Raw genomic sequence first — 16,562 nt, forward strand, 5'->3', positions numbered from 1 at the left:
ATTCCACATTGCTTTCTAGTATTGTGGCTTTCAATCCCACTGCAGACAGTGGTGTTACTCAGATAAAAGGGCACCAGAGTCATAGAATGAAACTTCTTCCACACAAAGGCTGCTGATTCTGCTCCGTTACTCAGGGAATTACTTCCAATGCTACTTCTGACATTAACAGTTTGCCAGAAAAAGACAGCAGAGCCAAGCAATTCAGTCATCAGCACGTAAAAGTTGCCAGAGTTCATGACTTTGTAGGCCGGGCCGTTCAGGTGGCAGTGCTCAGATTAATGCTTAAGGCCAAGGGCACAAGACCTGCAGAGTGGCTTGTTTCCCCTCACAAAGTTTGGTAGTGCCTGGTGATTTTCTGGGGAGCCGGGCTCCAAATAGCACTTGTCACATCAAGTAAATGTATTGTGAGAAAAGGAAAGGCACGAGAATGAGAGGCTGAAAAGTGCTGCTTGGAATCAATGTTGGATTGTGGTTTATTTTCGAAAGGCTTGTGTTTGAATGCAGCTGTGCTGCTTGTGTTTTGTCAAGTTGAGAAAGCAGAAATGTAGGCGAGGACGATGGTAAGGGACAGGTTGTAAAATACGGGTTTTGTGAGAAATATATGTGTATGAATGTTGGTTTCACTGCAGGGATGCTCAACTTTATGACTGACACTGCCTGAAAAGTCATAGAAGAAGAGCGAATGGTGCGTGTTTTGTGTTTGCATGGGAGGAATCAGTGCCAGGCAGCTCAGTAAGGGTACAGATTTTGGAGGACACGCTTGTAGCATTGCACAGTCAGGATGGCCGAGTGGTCTAAGGCGCCAGACTCAAGGACTGTTTATCCTTACCTTACTAAAGGTTGGTGAATTCTGGTCCCTTTCTAGGGGCGTGGGTTCAAATCCCACTTCTGACATTAGCTTTTTTTAATCCACGCAAATGCCGTCAGCGTCAAACTGCCTGCTCAACTCTGCTTCAATTTGCATGTGGCCGCTTCAAGTGCCTCAGCGGTATTGCCATTTGCCCACAAAAGCGAATTAGATCAGTACTTGAAGGGAAAAAATTTGACGGGCAATGTGGAAAGGGCAACGGATTGGGACTAATTGGACAGCTCTTTCAAAGAGCCGGCACAGGCACGATGGTCCGAATGGCCACCCTTGTGCTGTACCTACTATGATACTATGAAATGAAAGGCACCACTCACACAATGACTTCTTTTCCTCACAAAACTTGCCACATTCTAACTTTTTCCTCAGCGATAAGATTTCAAATCACACTTCTCCTTTCCCACACAAAAAAGGCAGCACACACAGAAAATTACATTCTTACCCTACCTCCATTGCTGCATTCCACATTGCTTTCTAGTATTGTGGCTTTCAATCCCACTGCAGACAGTGGTGTTACTCAGATAAAAGGGCACCAGAGTCATAGAATGAAACTTCTTCCACACAAAGGCTGCTGATTCTGCTCCGTTACTCAGGGAATTACTTCCAATGCTACTTCTGACATTAACAGTTTGCCAGAAAAAGACAGCAGAGCCAAGCAATTCAGTCATCAGCACGTAAAAGTTGCCAGAGTTCATGACTTTGTAGGCCGGGCCGTTCAGGTGGCAGTGCTCAGATTAATGCTTAAGGCCAAGGGCACAAGACCTGCAGAGTGGCTTGTTTCCCCTCACAAAGTTTGGTAGTGCCTGGTGATTTTCTGGGGAGCCGGGCTTCAAATAGCACTTGTCACATCAAGTAAATGTATTGTGAGAAAAGGAAAGGCACGAGAATGAGAGGCTGAAAAGTGCTGCTTGGAATCAATGTTGGATTGTGGTTTGTTTTCGAAAGGCTTGTGTTTGAATGCAGCTGTGCTGCTTGTGTTTTGTCAAGTTGAGAAAGCAGAAATGTAGGCGAGGACGATGGTAAGGGACAGGTTGTAAAATACGGGTTTTGTGAGAAATATATGTGTATGAATGTTGGTTTCACTGCAGGGATGCTCAACTTTATGACTGACACTGCCTGAAAAGTCATAGAAGAAGAGCGAATGGTGCGTGTTTTGTGTTTGCATGGGAGGAATCAGTGCCAGGCAGCTCAGTAAGGGGACAGATTTTGGAGGACACGCTTGTAGCATTGCACAGTCAGGATGGCCGAGTGGTCTAAGGCGCCAGACTCAAGGACTCTTTATCCCTCCAAAAGGTTGGTGAATTCTGGTCCCTTTCTAGGGGCGTGGGTTCAAATCCCACTTCTGACATTAGCTTTTTTTAATCCACGCAAATGCCGTCAGCGTCAAACTGCCTGCTCAACTCTGCTTCAATTTGCATGTGGCCGCTTCAAGTACCTCAGCGGTATTGCCATTTGCCCACAAAAGCGAATTAGATCAGTACTTGAAGGGAAAAAATTTGACGGGCAATGTGGAAAGGGCAACGGATTGGGACTAATTGGACAGCTCTTTCAAAGAGCCGGCACAGGCACGATGGTCCGAATGGCCACCCTTGTGCTGTACCTACTATGATACTATGAAATGAAAGGCACCACTCACACAATGACTTCTTTTCCTCACAAAACTTGCCACATTCTAACTTTTTCCTCAGCGATAAGATTTCAAATCACACTTCTCCTTTCCCACACAAAAAAGGCAGCACACACAGAAAATTACATTCTTGCCCTACCTCCATTGCTGCATTCCACATTGCTTTCTAGTATTGTGGCTTTCAATCCCACTGCTGACAGTGGTGTTACTCAGATAAAAGGGCACCAGAGTCATAGAATGAAACTTCTTCCACACAAAGGCTGCTGATTCTGCTCCGTTACTCAGGGAATTACTTCCAATGCTACTTCTGACATTAACAGTTTGCCAGAAAAAGACAGCAGAGCCAAGCAATTCAGTCATCAGCACGTAAAAGTTGCCAGAGTTCATGACTTTGTAGGCCGGGCCGTTCAGGTGGCAGTGCTCAGATTAATGCTTAAGGCCAAGGGCACAAGACCTGCAGAGTGGCTTGTTTCCCCTCACAAAGTTTGGTAGTGCCTGGTGATTTTCTGGGGAGCCGGGCTCCAAATAGCACTTGTCACATCAAGTAAATGTATTGTGAGAAAAGGAAAGGCACGAGAATGAGAGGCTGAAAAGTGCTGCTTGGAATCAATGTTGGATTGTGGTTTATTTTCGAAAGGCTTGTGTTTGAATGCAGCTGTGCTGCTTGTGTTTTGTCAAGTTGAGAAAGCAGAAATGTAGGCGAGGACGATGGTAAGGGACAGGTTGTAAAATACCGGTTTTGTGAGAAATATATGTGTATGAATGTTGGTTTCACTGCAGGGATGCTCAACTTTATGACTGACACTGCCTGAAAAGTCATAGAAGAAGAGCGAATGGTGCGTGTTTTGTGTTTGCATGGGAGGAATCAGTGCCAGGCAGCTCAGTAAGGGTACAGATTTTGGAGGACACGCTTGTAGCATTGCACAGTCAGGATGGCCGAGTGGTCTAAGGCGCCAGACTCAAGGACTGTTTATCCTTACCTTACTAAAGGTTGGTGAATTCTGGTCCCTTTCTAGGGGCGTGGGTTCAAATCCCACTTCTGACATTAGCTTTTTTTAATCCACGCAAATGCCGTCAGCGTCAAACTGCCTGCTCAACTCTGCTTCAATTTGCATGTGGCCGCTTCAAGTACCTCAGCGGTATTGCCATTTGCCCACAAAAGCGAATTAGATCAGTACTTGAAGGGAAAAAATTTGACGGGCAATGTGGAAAGGGCAACGGATTGGGACTAATTGGACAGCTCTTTCAAAGAGCCGGCACAGGCACGATGGTCCGAATGGCCACCCTTGTGCTGTACCTACTATGATACTATGAAATGAAAGGCACCACTCACACAATGACTTCTTTTCCTCACAAAACTTGCCACATTCTAACTTTTTCCTCAGCGATAAGATTTCAAATCACACTTCTCCTTTCCCACACAAAAAAGGCAGCACACACAGAAAATTACATTCTTACCCTACCTCCATTGCTGCATTCCACATTGCTTTCTAGTATTGTGGCTTTCAATCCCACTGCAGACAGTGGTGTTACTCAGATAAAAGGGCACCAGAGTCATAGAATGAAACTTCTTCCACACAAAGGCTGCTGATTCTGCTCCGTTACTCAGGGAATTACTTCCAATGCTACTTCTGACATTAACAGTTTGCCAGAAAAAGACAGCAGAGCCAAGCAATTCAGTCATCAGCACGTAAAAGTTGCCAGAGTTCATGACTTTGTAGGCCGGGCCGTTCAGGTGGCAGTGCTCAGATTAATGCTTAAGGCCAAGGGCACAAGACCTGCAGAGTGGCTTGTTTCCCCTCACAAAGTTTGGTAGTGCCTGGTGATTTTCTGGGGAGCCGGGCTCCAAATAGCACTTGTCACATCAAGTAAATGTATTGTGAGAAAAGGAAAGGCACGAGAATGAGAGGCTGAAAAGTGCTGCTTGGAATCAATGTTGGATTGTGGTTTGTTTTCGAAAGGCTTGTGTTTGAATGCAGCTGTGCTGCTTGTGTTTTGTCAAGTTGAGAAAGCAGAAATGTAGGCGAGGACGATGGTAAGGGACAGGTTGTAAAATACGGGTTTTGTGAGAAATATATGTGTATGAATGTTGGTTTCACTGCAGGGATGCTCAACTTTATGACTGACACTGCCTGAAAAGTCATAGAAGAAGAGCGAATGGTGCGTGTTTTGTGTTTGCATGGGAGGAATCAGTGCCAGGCAGCTCAGTAAGGGTACAGATTTTGGAGGACACGCTTGTAGCATTGCACAGTCAGGATGGCCGAGTGGTCTAAGGCGCCAGACTTAAGGACTGTTTATCCTTACCTTACTAAAGGTTGGTGAATTCTGGTCCCTTTCTAGGGGCGTGGGTTCAAATCCCACTTCTGACATTAGCTTTTTTTAATCCACGCAAATGCCGTCAGCGTCAAACTGCCTGCTCAACTCTGCTTCAATTTGCATGTGGCCGCTTCAAGTGCCTCAGCGGTATTGCCATTTGCCCACAAAAGCGAATTAGATCAGTACTTGAAGGGAAAAAATTTGACGGGCAATGTGGAAAGGGCAACGGATTGGGACTAATTGGACAGCTCTTTCAAAGAGCCGGCACAGGCACGATGGTCCGAATGGCCACCCTTGTGCTGTACCTACTATGATACTATGAAATGAAAGGCACCACTCACACAATGACTTCTTTTCCTCACAAAACTTGCCACATTCTAACTTTTTCCTCAGCGATAAGATTTCAAATCACACTTCTCCTTTCCCACACAAAAAAGGCAGCACACACAGAAAATTACATTCTTACCCTACCTCCATTGCTGCATTCCACATTGCTTTCTAGTATTGTGGCTTTCAATCCCACTGCAGACAGTGGTGTTACTCAGATAAAAGGGCACCAGAGTCATAGAATGAAACTTCTTCCACACAAAGGCTGCTGATTCTGCTCCGTTACTCAGGGAATTACTTCCAATGCTACTTCTGACATTAACAGTTTGCCAGAAAAAGACAGCAGAGCCAAGCAATTCAGTCATCAGCACGTAAAAGTTGCCAGAGTTCATGACTTTGTAGGCCGGGCCGTTCAGGTGGCAGTGCTCAGATTAATGCTTAAGGCCAAGGGCACAAGACCTGCAGAGTGGCTTGTTTCCCCTCACAAAGTTTGGTAGTGCCTGGTGATTTTCTGGGGAGCCGGGCTCCAAATAGCACTTGTCACATCAAGTAAATGTATTGTGAGAAAAGGAAAGGCACGAGAATGAGAGGCTGAAAAGTGCTGCTTGGAATCAATGTTGGATTGTGGTTTGTTTTCGAAAGGCTTGTGTTTGAATGCAGCTGTGCTGCTTGTGTTTTGTCAAGTTGAGAAAGCAGAAATGTAGGCGAGGACGATGGTAAGGGACAGGTTGTAAAATACGGGTTTTGTGAGAAATATATGTGTATGAATGTTGGTTTCACTGCAGGGATGCTCAACTTTATGACTGACACTGCCTGAAAAGTCATAGAAGAAGAGCGAATGGTGCGTGTTTTGTGTTTGCATGGGAGGAATCAGTGCCAGGCAGCTCAGTAAGGGTACAGATTTTGGAGGACACGCTTGTAGCATTGCACAGTCAGGATGGCCGAGTGGTCTAAGGCGCCAGACTTAAGGACTGTTTATCCTTACCTTACTAAAGGTTGGTGAATTCTGGTCCCTTTCTAGGGGCGTGGGTTCAAATCCCACTTCTGACATTAGCTTTTTTTAATCCACGCAAATGCCGTCAGCGTCAAACTGCCTGCTCAACTCTGCTTCAATTTGCATGTGGCCGCTTCAAGTGCCTCAGCGGTATTGCCATTTGCCCACAAAAGCGAATTAGATCAGTACTTGAAGGGAAAAAATTTGACGGGCAATGTGGAAAGGGCAACGGATTGGGACTAATTGGACAGCTCTTTCAAAGAGCCGGCACAGGCACGATGGTCCGAATGGCCACCCTTGTGCTGTACCTACTATGATACTATGAAATGAAAGGCACCACTCACACAATGACTTCTTTTCCTCACAAAACTTGCCACATTCTAACTTTTTCCTCAGCGATAAGATTTCAAATCACACTTCTCCTTTCCCACACAAAAAAGGCAGCACACACAGAAAATTACATTCTTACCCTACCTCCATTGCTGCATTCCACATTGCTTTCTAGTATTGTGGCTTTCAATCCCACTGCAGACAGTGGTGTTACTCAGATAAAAGGGCACCAGAGTCATAGAATGAAACTTCTTCCACACAAAGGCTGCTGATTCTGCTCCGTTACTCAGGGAATTACTTCCAATGCTACTTCTGACATTAACAGTTTGCCAGAAAAAGACAGCAGAGCCAAGCAATTCAGTCATCAGCACGTAAAAGTTGCCAGAGTTCATGACTTTGTAGGCCGGGCCGTTCAGGTGGCAGTGCTCAGATTAATGCTTAAGGCCAAGGGCACAAGACCTGCAGAGTGGCTTGTTTCCCCTCACAAAGTTTGGTAGTGCCTGGTGATTTTCTGGGGAGCCGGGCTCCAAATAGCACTTGTCACATCAAGTAAATGTATTGTGAGAAAAGGAAAGGCACGAGAATGAGAGGCTGAAAAGTGCTGCTTGGAATCAATGTTGGATTGTGGTTTGTTTTCGAAAGGCTTGTGTTTGAATGCAGCTGTGCTGCTTGTGTTTTGTCAAGTTGAGAAAGCAGAAATGTAGGCGAGGACGATGGTAAGGGACAGGTTGTAAAATACGGGTTTTGTGAGAAATATATGTGTATGAATGTTGGTTTCACTGCAGGGATGCTCAACTTTATGACTGACACTGCCTGAAAAGTCATAGAAGAAGAGCGAATGGTGCGTGTTTTGTGTTTGCATGGGAGGAATCAGTGCCAGGCAGCTCAGTAAGGGTACAGATTTTGGAGGACACGCTTGTAGCATTGCACAGTCAGGATGGCCGAGTGGTCTAAGGCGCCAGACTTAAGGACTGTTTATCCTTACCTTACTAAAGGTTGGTGAATTCTGGTCCCTTTCTAGGGGCGTGGGTTCAAATCCCACTTCTGACATTAGCTTTTTTTAATCCACGCAAATGCCGTCAGCGTCAAACTGCCTGCTCAACTCTGCTTCAATTTGCATGTGGCCGCTTCAAGTGCCTCAGCGGTATTGCCATTTGCCCACAAAAGCGAATTAGATCAGTACTTGAAGGGAAAAAATTTGACGGGCAATGTGGAAAGGGCAACGGATTGGGACTAATTGGACAGCTCTTTCAAAGAGCCGGCACAGGCACGATGGTCCGAATGGCCACCCTTGTGCTGTACCTACTATGATACTATGAAATGAAAGGCACCACTCACACAATGACTTCTTTTCCTCACAAAACTTGCCACATTCTAACTTTTTCCTCAGCGATAAGATTTCAAATCACACTTCTCCTTTCCCACACAAAAAAGGCAGCACACACAGAAAATTACATTCTTACCCTACCTCCATTGCTGCATTCCACATTGCTTTCTAGTATTGTGGCTTTCAATCCCACTGCAGACAGTGGTGTTACTCAGATAAAAGGGCACCAGAGTCATAGAATGAAACTTCTTCCACACAAAGGCTGCTGATTCTGCTCCGTTACTCAGGGAATTACTTCCAATGCTACTTCTGACATTAACAGTTTGCCAGAAAAAGACAGCAGAGCCAAGCAATTCAGTCATCAGCACGTAAAAGTTGCCAGAGTTCATGACTTTGTAGGCCGGGCCGTTCAGGTGGCAGTGCTCAGATTAATGCTTAAGGCCAAGGGCACAAGACCTGCAGAGTGGCTTGTTTCCCCTCACAAAGTTTGGTAGTGCCTGGTGATTTTCTGGGGAGCCGGGCTCCAAATAGCACTTGTCACATCAAGTAAATGTATTGTGAGAAAAGGAAAGGCACGAGAATGAGAGGCTGAAAAGTGCTGCTTGGAATCAATGTTGGATTGTGGTTTATTTTCGAAAGGCTTGTGTTTGAATGCAGCTGTGCTGCTTGTGTTTTGTCAAGTTGAGAAAGCAGAAATGTAGGCGAGGACGATGGTAAGGGACAGGTTGTAAAATACCGGTTTTGTGAGAAATATATGTGTATGAATGTTGGTTTCACTGCAGGGATGCTCAACTTTATGACTGACACTGCCTGAAAAGTCATAGAAGAAGAGCGAATGGTGCGTGTTTTGTGTTTGCATGGGAGGAATCAGTGCCAGGCAGCTCAGTAAGGGTACAGATTTTGGAGGACACGCTTGTAGCATTGCACAGTCAGGATGGCCGAGTGGTCTAAGGCGCCAGACTCAAGGACTGTTTATCCTTACCTTACTAAAGGTTGGTGAATTCTGGTCCCTTTCTAGGGGCGTGGGTTCAAATCCCACTTCTGACATTAGCTTTTTTTAATCCACGCAAATGCCGTCAGCGTCAAACTGCCTGCTCAACTCTGCTTCAATTTGCATGTGGCCGCTTCAAGTACCTCAGCGGTATTGCCATTTGCCCACAAAAGCGAATTAGATCAGTACTTGAAGGGAAAAAATTTGACGGGCAATGTGGAAAGGGCAACGGATTGGGACTAATTGGACAGCTCTTTCAAAGAGCCGGCACAGGCACGATGGTCCGAATGGCCACCCTTGTGCTGTACCTACTATGATACTATGAAATGAAAGGCACCACTCACACAATGACTTCTTTTCCTCACAAAACTTGCCACATTCTAACTTTTTCCTCAGCGATAAGATTTCAAATCACACTTCTCCTTTCCCACACAAAAAAGGCAGCACACACAGAAAATTACATTCTTACCCTACCTCCATTGCTGCATTCCACATTGCTTTCTAGTATTGTGGCTTTCAATCCCACTGCAGACAGTGGTGTTACTCAGATAAAAGGGCACCAGAGTCATAGAATGAAACTTCTTCCACACAAAGGCTGCTGATTCTGCTCCGTTACTCAGGGAATTACTTCCAATGCTACTTCTGACATTAACAGTTTGCCAGAAAAAGACAGCAGAGCCAAGCAATTCAGTCATCAGCACGTAAAAGTTGCCAGAGTTCATGACTTTGTAGGCCGGGCCGTTCAGGTGGCAGTGCTCAGATTAATGCTTAAGGCCAAGGGCACAAGACCTGCAGAGTGGCTTGTTTCCCCTCACAAAGTTTGGTAGTGCCTGGTGATTTTCTGGGGAGCCGGGCTCCAAATAGCACTTGTCACATCAAGTAAATGTATTGTGAGAAAAGGAAAGGCACGAGAATGAGAGGCTGAAAAGTGCTGCTTGGAATCAATGTTGGATTGTGGTTTGTTTTCGAAAGGCTTGTGTTTGAATGCAGCTGTGCTGCTTGTGTTTTGTCAAGTTGAGAAAGCAGAAATGTAGGCGAGGACGATGGTAAGGGACAGGTTGTAAAATACGGGTTTTGTGAGAAATATATGTGTATGAATGTTGGTTTCACTGCAGGGATGCTCAACTTTATGACTGACACTGCCTGAAAAGTCATAGAAGAAGAGCGAATGGTGCGTGTTTTGTGTTTGCATGGGAGGAATCAGTGCCAGGCAGCTCAGTAAGGGTACAGATTTTGGAGGACACGCTTGTAGCATTGCACAGTCAGGATGGCCGAGTGGTCTAAGGCGCCAGACTTAAGGACTGTTTATCCTTACCTTACTAAAGGTTGGTGAATTCTGGTCCCTTTCTAGGGGCGTGGGTTCAAATCCCACTTCTGACATTAGCTTTTTTTAATCCACGCAAATGCCGTCAGCGTCAAACTGCCTGCTCAACTCTGCTTCAATTTGCATGTGGCCGCTTCAAGTGCCTCAGCGGTATTGCCATTTGCCCACAAAAGCGAATTAGATCAGTACTTGAAGGGAAAAAATTTGACGGGCAATGTGGAAAGGGCAACGGATTGGGACTAATTGGACAGCTCTTTCAAAGAGCCGGCACAGGCACGATGGTCCGAATGGCCACCCTTGTGCTGTACCTACTATGATACTATGAAATGAAAGGCACCACTCACACAATGACTTCTTTTCCTCACAAAACTTGCCACATTCTAACTTTTTCCTCAGCGATAAGATTTCAAATCACACTTCTCCTTTCCCACACAAAAAAGGCAGCACACACAGAAAATTACATTCTTACCCTACCTCCATTGCTGCATTCCACATTGCTTTCTAGTATTGTGGCTTTCAATCCCACTGCAGACAGTGGTGTTACTCAGATAAAAGGGCACCAGAGTCATAGAATGAAACTTCTTCCACACAAAGGCTGCTGATTCTGCTCCGTTACTCAGGGAATTACTTCCAATGCTACTTCTGACATTAACAGTTTGCCAGAAAAAGACAGCAGAGCCAAGCAATTCAGTCATCAGCACGTAAAAGTTGCCAGAGTTCATGACTTTGTAGGCCGGGCCGTTCAGGTGGCAGTGCTCAGATTAATGCTTAAGGCCAAGGGCACAAGACCTGCAGAGTGGCTTGTTTCCCCTCACAAAGTTTGGTAGTGCCTGGTGATTTTCTGGGGAGCCGGGCTCCAAATAGCACTTGTCACATCAAGTAAATGTATTGTGAGAAAAGGAAAGGCACGAGAATGAGAGGCTGAAAAGTGCTGCTTGGAATCAATGTTGGATTGTGGTTTGTTTTCGAAAGGCTTGTGTTTGAATGCAGCTGTGCTGCTTGTGTTTTGTCAAGTTGAGAAAGCAGAAATGTAGGCGAGGACGATGGTAAGGGACAGGTTGTAAAATACGGGTTTTGTGAGAAATATATGTGTATGAATGTTGGTTTCACTGCAGGGATGCTCAACTTTATGACTGACACTGCCTGAAAAGTCATAGAAGAAGAGCGAATGGTGCGTGTTTTGTGTTTGCATGGGAGGAATCAGTGCCAGGCAGCTCAGTAAGGGTACAGATTTTGGAGGACACGCTTGTAGCATTGCACAGTCAGGATGGCCGAGTGGTCTAAGGCGCCAGACTTAAGGACTGTTTATCCTTACCTTACTAAAGGTTGGTGAATTCTGGTCCCTTTCTAGGGGCGTGGGTTCAAATCCCACTTCTGACATTAGCTTTTTTTAATCCACGCAAATGCCGTCAGCGTCAAACTGCCTGCTCAACTCTGCTTCAATTTGCATGTGGCCGCTTCAAGTGCCTCAGCGGTATTGCCATTTGCCCACAAAAGCGAATTAGATCAGTACTTGAAGGGAAAAAATTTGACGGGCAATGTGGAAAGGGCAACGGATTGGGACTAATTGGACAGCTCTTTCAAAGAGCCGGCACAGGCACGATGGTCCGAATGGCCACCCTTGTGCTGTACCTACTATGATACTATGAAATGAAAGGCACCACTCACACAATGACTTCTTTTCCTCACAAAACTTGCCACATTCTAACTTTTTCCTCAGCGATAAGATTTCAAATCACACTTCTCCTTTCCCACACAAAAAAGGCAGCACACACAGAAAATTACATTCTTACCCTACCTCCATTGCTGCATTCCACATTGCTTTCTAGTATTGTGGCTTTCAATCCCACTGCAGACAGTGGTGTTACTCAGATAAAAGGGCACCAGAGTCATAGAATGAAACTTCTTCCACACAAAGGCTGCTGATTCTGCTCCGTTACTCAGGGAATTACTTCCAATGCTACTTCTGACATTAACAGTTTGCCAGAAAAAGACAGCAGAGCCAAGCAATTCAGTCATCAGCACGTAAAAGTTGCCAGAGTTCATGACTTTGTAGGCCGGGCCGTTCAGGTGGCAGTGCTCAGATTAATGCTTAAGGCCAAGGGCACAAGACCTGCAGAGTGGCTTGTTTCCCCTCACAAAGTTTGGTAGTGCCTGGTGATTTTCTGGGGAGCCGGGCTCCAAATAGCACTTGTCACATCAAGTAAATGTATTGTGAGAAAAGGAAAGGCACGAGAATGAGAGGCTGAAAAGTGCTGCTTGGAATCAATGTTGGATTGTGGTTTGTTTTCGAAAGGCTTGTGTTTGAATGCAGCTGTGCTGCTTGTGTTTTGTCAAGTTGAGAAAGCAGAAATGTAGGCGAGGACGATGGTAAGGGACAGGTTGTAAAATACGGGTTTTGTGAGAAATATATGTGTATGAATGTTGGTTTCACTGCAGGGATGCTCAACTTTATGACTGACACTGCCTGAAAAGTCATAGAAGAAGAGCGAATGGTGCGTGTTTTGTGTTTGCATGGGAGGAATCAGTGCCAGGCAGCTCAGTAAGGGTACAGATTTTGGAGGACACGCTTGTAGCATTGCACAGTCAGGATGGCCGAGTGGTCTAAGGCGCCAGACTTAAGGACTGTTTATCCTTACCTTACTAAAGGTTGGTGAATTCTGGTCCCTTTCTAGGGGCGTGGGTTCAAATCCCACTTCTGACATTAGCTTTTTTTAATCCACGCAAATGCCGTCAGCGTCAAACTGCCTGCTCAACTCTGCTTCAATTTGCATGTGGCCGCTTCAAGTGCCTCAGCGGTATTGCCATTTGCCCACAAAAGCGAATTAGATCAGTACTTGAAGGGAAAAAATTTGACGGGCAATGTGGAAAGGGCAACGGATTGGGACTAATTGGACAGCTCTTTCAAAGAGCCGGCACAGGCACGATGGTCCGAATGGCCACCCTTGTGCTGTACCTACTATGATACTATGAAATGAAAGGCACCACTCACACAATGACTTCTTTTCCTCACAAAACTTGCCACATTCTAACTTTTTCCTCAGCGATAAGATTTCAAATCACACTTCTCCTTTCCCACACAAAAAAGGCAGCACACACAGAAAATTACATTCTTACCCTACCTCCATTGCTGCATTCCACATTGCTTTCTAGTATTGTGGCTTTCAATCCCACTGCAGACAGTGGTGTTACTCAGATAAAAGGGCACCAGAGTCATAGAATGAAACTTCTTCCACACAAAGGCTGCTGATTCTGCTCCGTTACTCAGGGAATTACTTCCAATGCTACTTCTGACATTAACAGTTTGCCAGAAAAAGACAGCAGAGCCAAGCAATTCAGTCATCAGCACGTAAAAGTTGCCAGAGTTCATGACTTTGTAGGCCGGGCCGTTCAGGTGGCAGTGCTCAGATTAATGCTTAAGGCCAAGGGCACAAGACCTGCAGAGTGGCTTGTTTCCCCTCACAAAGTTTGGTAGTGCCTGGTGATTTTCTGGGGAGCCGGGCTCCAAATAGCACTTGTCACATCAAGTAAATGTATTGTGAGAAAAGGAAAGGCACGAGAATGAGAGGCTGAAAAGTGCTGCTTGGAATCAATGTTGGATTGTGGTTTGTTTTCGAAAGGCTTGTGTTTGAATGCAGCTGTGCTGCTTGTGTTTTGTCAAGTTGAGAAAGCAGAAATGTAGGCGAGGACGATGGTAAGGGACAGGTTGTAAAATACGGGTTTTGTGAGAAATATATGTGTATGAATGTTGGTTTCACTGCAGGGATGCTCAACTTTATGACTGACACTGCCTGAAAAGTCATAGAAGAAGAGCGAATGGTGCGTGTTTTGTGTTTGCATGGGAGGAATCAGTGCCAGGCAGCTCAGTAAGGGTACAGATTTTGGAGGACACGCTTGTAGCATTGCACAGTCAGGATGGCCGAGTGGTCTAAGGCGCCAGACTTAAGGACTGTTTATCCTTACCTTACTAAAGGTTGGTGAATTCTGGTCCCTTTCTAGGGGCGTGGGTTCAAATCCCACTTCTGACATTAGCTTTTTTTAATCCACGCAAATGCCGTCAGCGTCAAACTGCCTGCTCAACTCTGCTTCAATTTGCATGTGGCCGCTTCAAGTGCCTCAGCGGTATTGCCATTTGCCCACAAAAGCGAATTAGATCAGTACTTGAAGGGAAAAAATTTGACGGGCAATGTGGAAAGGGCAACGGATTGGGACTAATTGGACAGCTCTTTCAAAGAGCCGGCACAGGCACGATGGTCCGAATGGCCACCCTTGTGCTGTACCTACTATGATACTATGAAATGAAAGGCACCACTCACACAATGACTTCTTTTCCTCACAAAACTTGCCACATTCTAACTTTTTCCTCAGCGATAAGATTTCAAATCACACTTCTCCTTTCCCACACAAAAAAGGCAGCACACACAGAAAATTACATTCTTACCCTACCTCCATTGCTGCATTCCACATTGCTTTCTAGTATTGTGGCTTTCAATCCCACTGCAGACAGTGGTGTTACTCAGATAAAAGGGCACCAGAGTCATAGAATGAAACTTCTTCCACACAAAGGCTGCTGATTCTGCTCCGTTACTCAGGGAATTACTTCCAATGCTACTTCTGACATTAACAGTTTGCCAGAAAAAGACAGCAGAGCCAAGCAATTCAGTCATCAGCACGTAAAAGTTGCCAGAGTTCATGACTTTGTAGGCCGGGCCGTTCAGGTGGCAGTGCTCAGATTAATGCTTAAGGCCAAGGGCACAAGACCTGCAGAGTGGCTTGTTTCCCCTCACAAAGTTTGGTAGTGCCTGGTGATTTTCTGGGGAGCCGGGCTCCAAATAGCACTTGTCACATCAAGTAAATGTATTGTGAGAAAAGGAAAGGCACGAGAATGAGAGGCTGAAAAGTGCTGCTTGGAATCAATGTTGGATTGTGGTTTGTTTTCGAAAGGCTTGTGTTTGAATGCAGCTGTGCTGCTTGTGTTTTGTCAAGTTGAGAAAGCAGAAATGTAGGCGAGGACGATGGTAAGGGACAGGTTGTAAAATACGGGTTTTGTGAGAAATATATGTGTATGAATGTTGGTTTCACTGCAGGGATGCTCAACTTTATGACTGACACTGCCTGAAAAGTCATAGAAGAAGAGCGAATGGTGCGTGTTTTGTGTTTGCATGGGAGGAATCAGTGCCAGGCAGCTCAGTAAGGGTACAGATTTTGGAGGACACGCTTGTAGCATTGCACAGTCAGGATGGCCGAGTGGTCTAAGGCGCCAGACTTAAGGACTGTTTATCCTTACCTTACTAAAGGTTGGTGAATTCTGGTCCCTTTCTAGGGGCGTGGGTTCAAATCCCACTTCTGACATTAGCTTTTTTTAATCCACGCAAATGCCGTCAGCGTCAAACTGCCTGCTCAACTCTGCTTCAATTTGCATGTGGCCGCTTCAAGTGCCTCAGCGGTATTGCCATTTGCCCACAAAAGCGAATTAGATCAGTACTTGAAGGGAAAAAATTTGACGGGCAATGTGGAAAGGGCAACGGATTGGGACTAATTGGACAGCTCTTTCAAAGAGCCGGCACAGGCACGATGGTCCGAATGGCCACCCTTGTGCTGTACCTACTATGATACTATGAAATGAAAGGCACCACTCACACAATGACTTCTTTTCCTCACAAAACTTGCCACATTCTAACTTTTTCCTCAGCGATAAGATTTCAAATCACACTTCTCCTTTCCCACACAAAAAAGGCAGCACACACAGAAAATTACATTCTTACCCTACCTCCATTGCTGCATTCCACATTGCTTTCTAGTATTGTGGCTTTCAATCCCACTGCAGACAGTGGTGTTACTCAGATAAAAGGGCACCAGAGTCATAGAATGAAACTTCTTCCACACAAAGGCTGCTGATTCTGCTCCGTTACTCAGGGAATTACTTCCAATGCTACTTCTGACATTAACAGTTTGCCAGAAAAAGACAGCAGAGCCAAGCAATTCAGTCATCAGCACGTAAAAGTTGCCAGAGTTCATGACTTTGTAGGCCGGGCCGTTCAGGTGGCAGTGCTCAGATTAATGCTTAAGGCCAAGGGCACAAGACCTGCAGAGTGGCTTGTTTCCCCTCACAAAGTTTGGTAGTGCCTGGTGATTTTCTGGGGAGCCGGGCTCCAAATAGCACTTGTCACATCAAGTAAATGTATTGTGAGAAAAGGAAAGGCACGAGAATGAGAGGCTGAAAAGTGCTGCTTGGAATCAATGTTGGATTGTGGTTTGTTTTCGAAAGGCTTGTGTTTGAATGCAGCTGTGCTGCTTGTGTTTTGTCAAGTTGAGAAAGCAGAAATGTAGGCGAGGACGATGGTAAGGGACAGGTTGTAAAATACGGGTTTTGTGAGAAATATATGTGTATGAATGTTGGTTTCACTGCAGGGATGCTCAACTTTATGACTGACACTGCCTGAAAAGTCATAGAAGAAGAG

General features: G+C 45.4%; 12 non-coding genes across 12 annotated transcripts; all 12 read left to right on the forward strand.

Moving 5' to 3' along the window:
- Positions 1 to 775: 775 nt before the first annotated feature.
- Positions 776 to 894, forward strand: trnal-caa (transfer RNA leucine (anticodon CAA)). The gene is made up of 2 exons: positions 776 to 813; positions 849 to 894. It is a non-coding gene; the product is annotated as a tRNA-Leu (tRNA).
- Positions 895 to 2,099: 1,205 nt separating this feature from the next.
- Positions 2,100 to 2,213, forward strand: trnal-caa (transfer RNA leucine (anticodon CAA)). The gene is made up of 2 exons: positions 2,100 to 2,137; positions 2,168 to 2,213. It is a non-coding gene; the product is annotated as a tRNA-Leu (tRNA).
- Positions 2,214 to 3,418: 1,205 nt separating this feature from the next.
- trnal-caa (transfer RNA leucine (anticodon CAA)) lies at positions 3,419 to 3,537 on the forward strand. The gene is made up of 2 exons: positions 3,419 to 3,456; positions 3,492 to 3,537. It is a non-coding gene; the product is annotated as a tRNA-Leu (tRNA).
- Positions 3,538 to 4,742: 1,205 nt separating this feature from the next.
- Positions 4,743 to 4,861, forward strand: trnal-uaa (transfer RNA leucine (anticodon UAA)). The gene is made up of 2 exons: positions 4,743 to 4,780; positions 4,816 to 4,861. It is a non-coding gene; the product is annotated as a tRNA-Leu (tRNA).
- A 1,205-nt stretch (positions 4,862 to 6,066) lies between these two features.
- Positions 6,067 to 6,185, forward strand: trnal-uaa (transfer RNA leucine (anticodon UAA)). Its single transcript has 2 exons — positions 6,067 to 6,104; positions 6,140 to 6,185. It is a non-coding gene; the product is annotated as a tRNA-Leu (tRNA).
- Positions 6,186 to 7,390: 1,205 nt separating this feature from the next.
- Positions 7,391 to 7,509, forward strand: trnal-uaa (transfer RNA leucine (anticodon UAA)). Its single transcript has 2 exons — positions 7,391 to 7,428; positions 7,464 to 7,509. It is a non-coding gene; the product is annotated as a tRNA-Leu (tRNA).
- A 1,205-nt stretch (positions 7,510 to 8,714) lies between these two features.
- trnal-caa (transfer RNA leucine (anticodon CAA)) lies at positions 8,715 to 8,833 on the forward strand. Its single transcript has 2 exons — positions 8,715 to 8,752; positions 8,788 to 8,833. It is a non-coding gene; the product is annotated as a tRNA-Leu (tRNA).
- Positions 8,834 to 10,038: 1,205 nt separating this feature from the next.
- trnal-uaa (transfer RNA leucine (anticodon UAA)) lies at positions 10,039 to 10,157 on the forward strand. Its single transcript has 2 exons — positions 10,039 to 10,076; positions 10,112 to 10,157. It is a non-coding gene; the product is annotated as a tRNA-Leu (tRNA).
- Positions 10,158 to 11,362: 1,205 nt separating this feature from the next.
- Positions 11,363 to 11,481, forward strand: trnal-uaa (transfer RNA leucine (anticodon UAA)). Its single transcript has 2 exons — positions 11,363 to 11,400; positions 11,436 to 11,481. It is a non-coding gene; the product is annotated as a tRNA-Leu (tRNA).
- A 1,205-nt stretch (positions 11,482 to 12,686) lies between these two features.
- On the forward strand, positions 12,687 to 12,805 carry trnal-uaa (transfer RNA leucine (anticodon UAA)). Its single transcript has 2 exons — positions 12,687 to 12,724; positions 12,760 to 12,805. It is a non-coding gene; the product is annotated as a tRNA-Leu (tRNA).
- A 1,205-nt stretch (positions 12,806 to 14,010) lies between these two features.
- Positions 14,011 to 14,129, forward strand: trnal-uaa (transfer RNA leucine (anticodon UAA)). The gene is made up of 2 exons: positions 14,011 to 14,048; positions 14,084 to 14,129. It is a non-coding gene; the product is annotated as a tRNA-Leu (tRNA).
- A 1,205-nt stretch (positions 14,130 to 15,334) lies between these two features.
- On the forward strand, positions 15,335 to 15,453 carry trnal-uaa (transfer RNA leucine (anticodon UAA)). The gene is made up of 2 exons: positions 15,335 to 15,372; positions 15,408 to 15,453. It is a non-coding gene; the product is annotated as a tRNA-Leu (tRNA).
- Positions 15,454 to 16,562: the final 1,109 nt, after the last annotated feature.

This window comes from Heptranchias perlo, chromosome 13, assembly GCF_035084215.1.
Source record: "Heptranchias perlo isolate sHepPer1 chromosome 13, sHepPer1.hap1, whole genome shotgun sequence".
Taxonomy (NCBI): Eukaryota; Metazoa; Chordata; class Chondrichthyes; order Hexanchiformes; family Hexanchidae; genus Heptranchias; species Heptranchias perlo.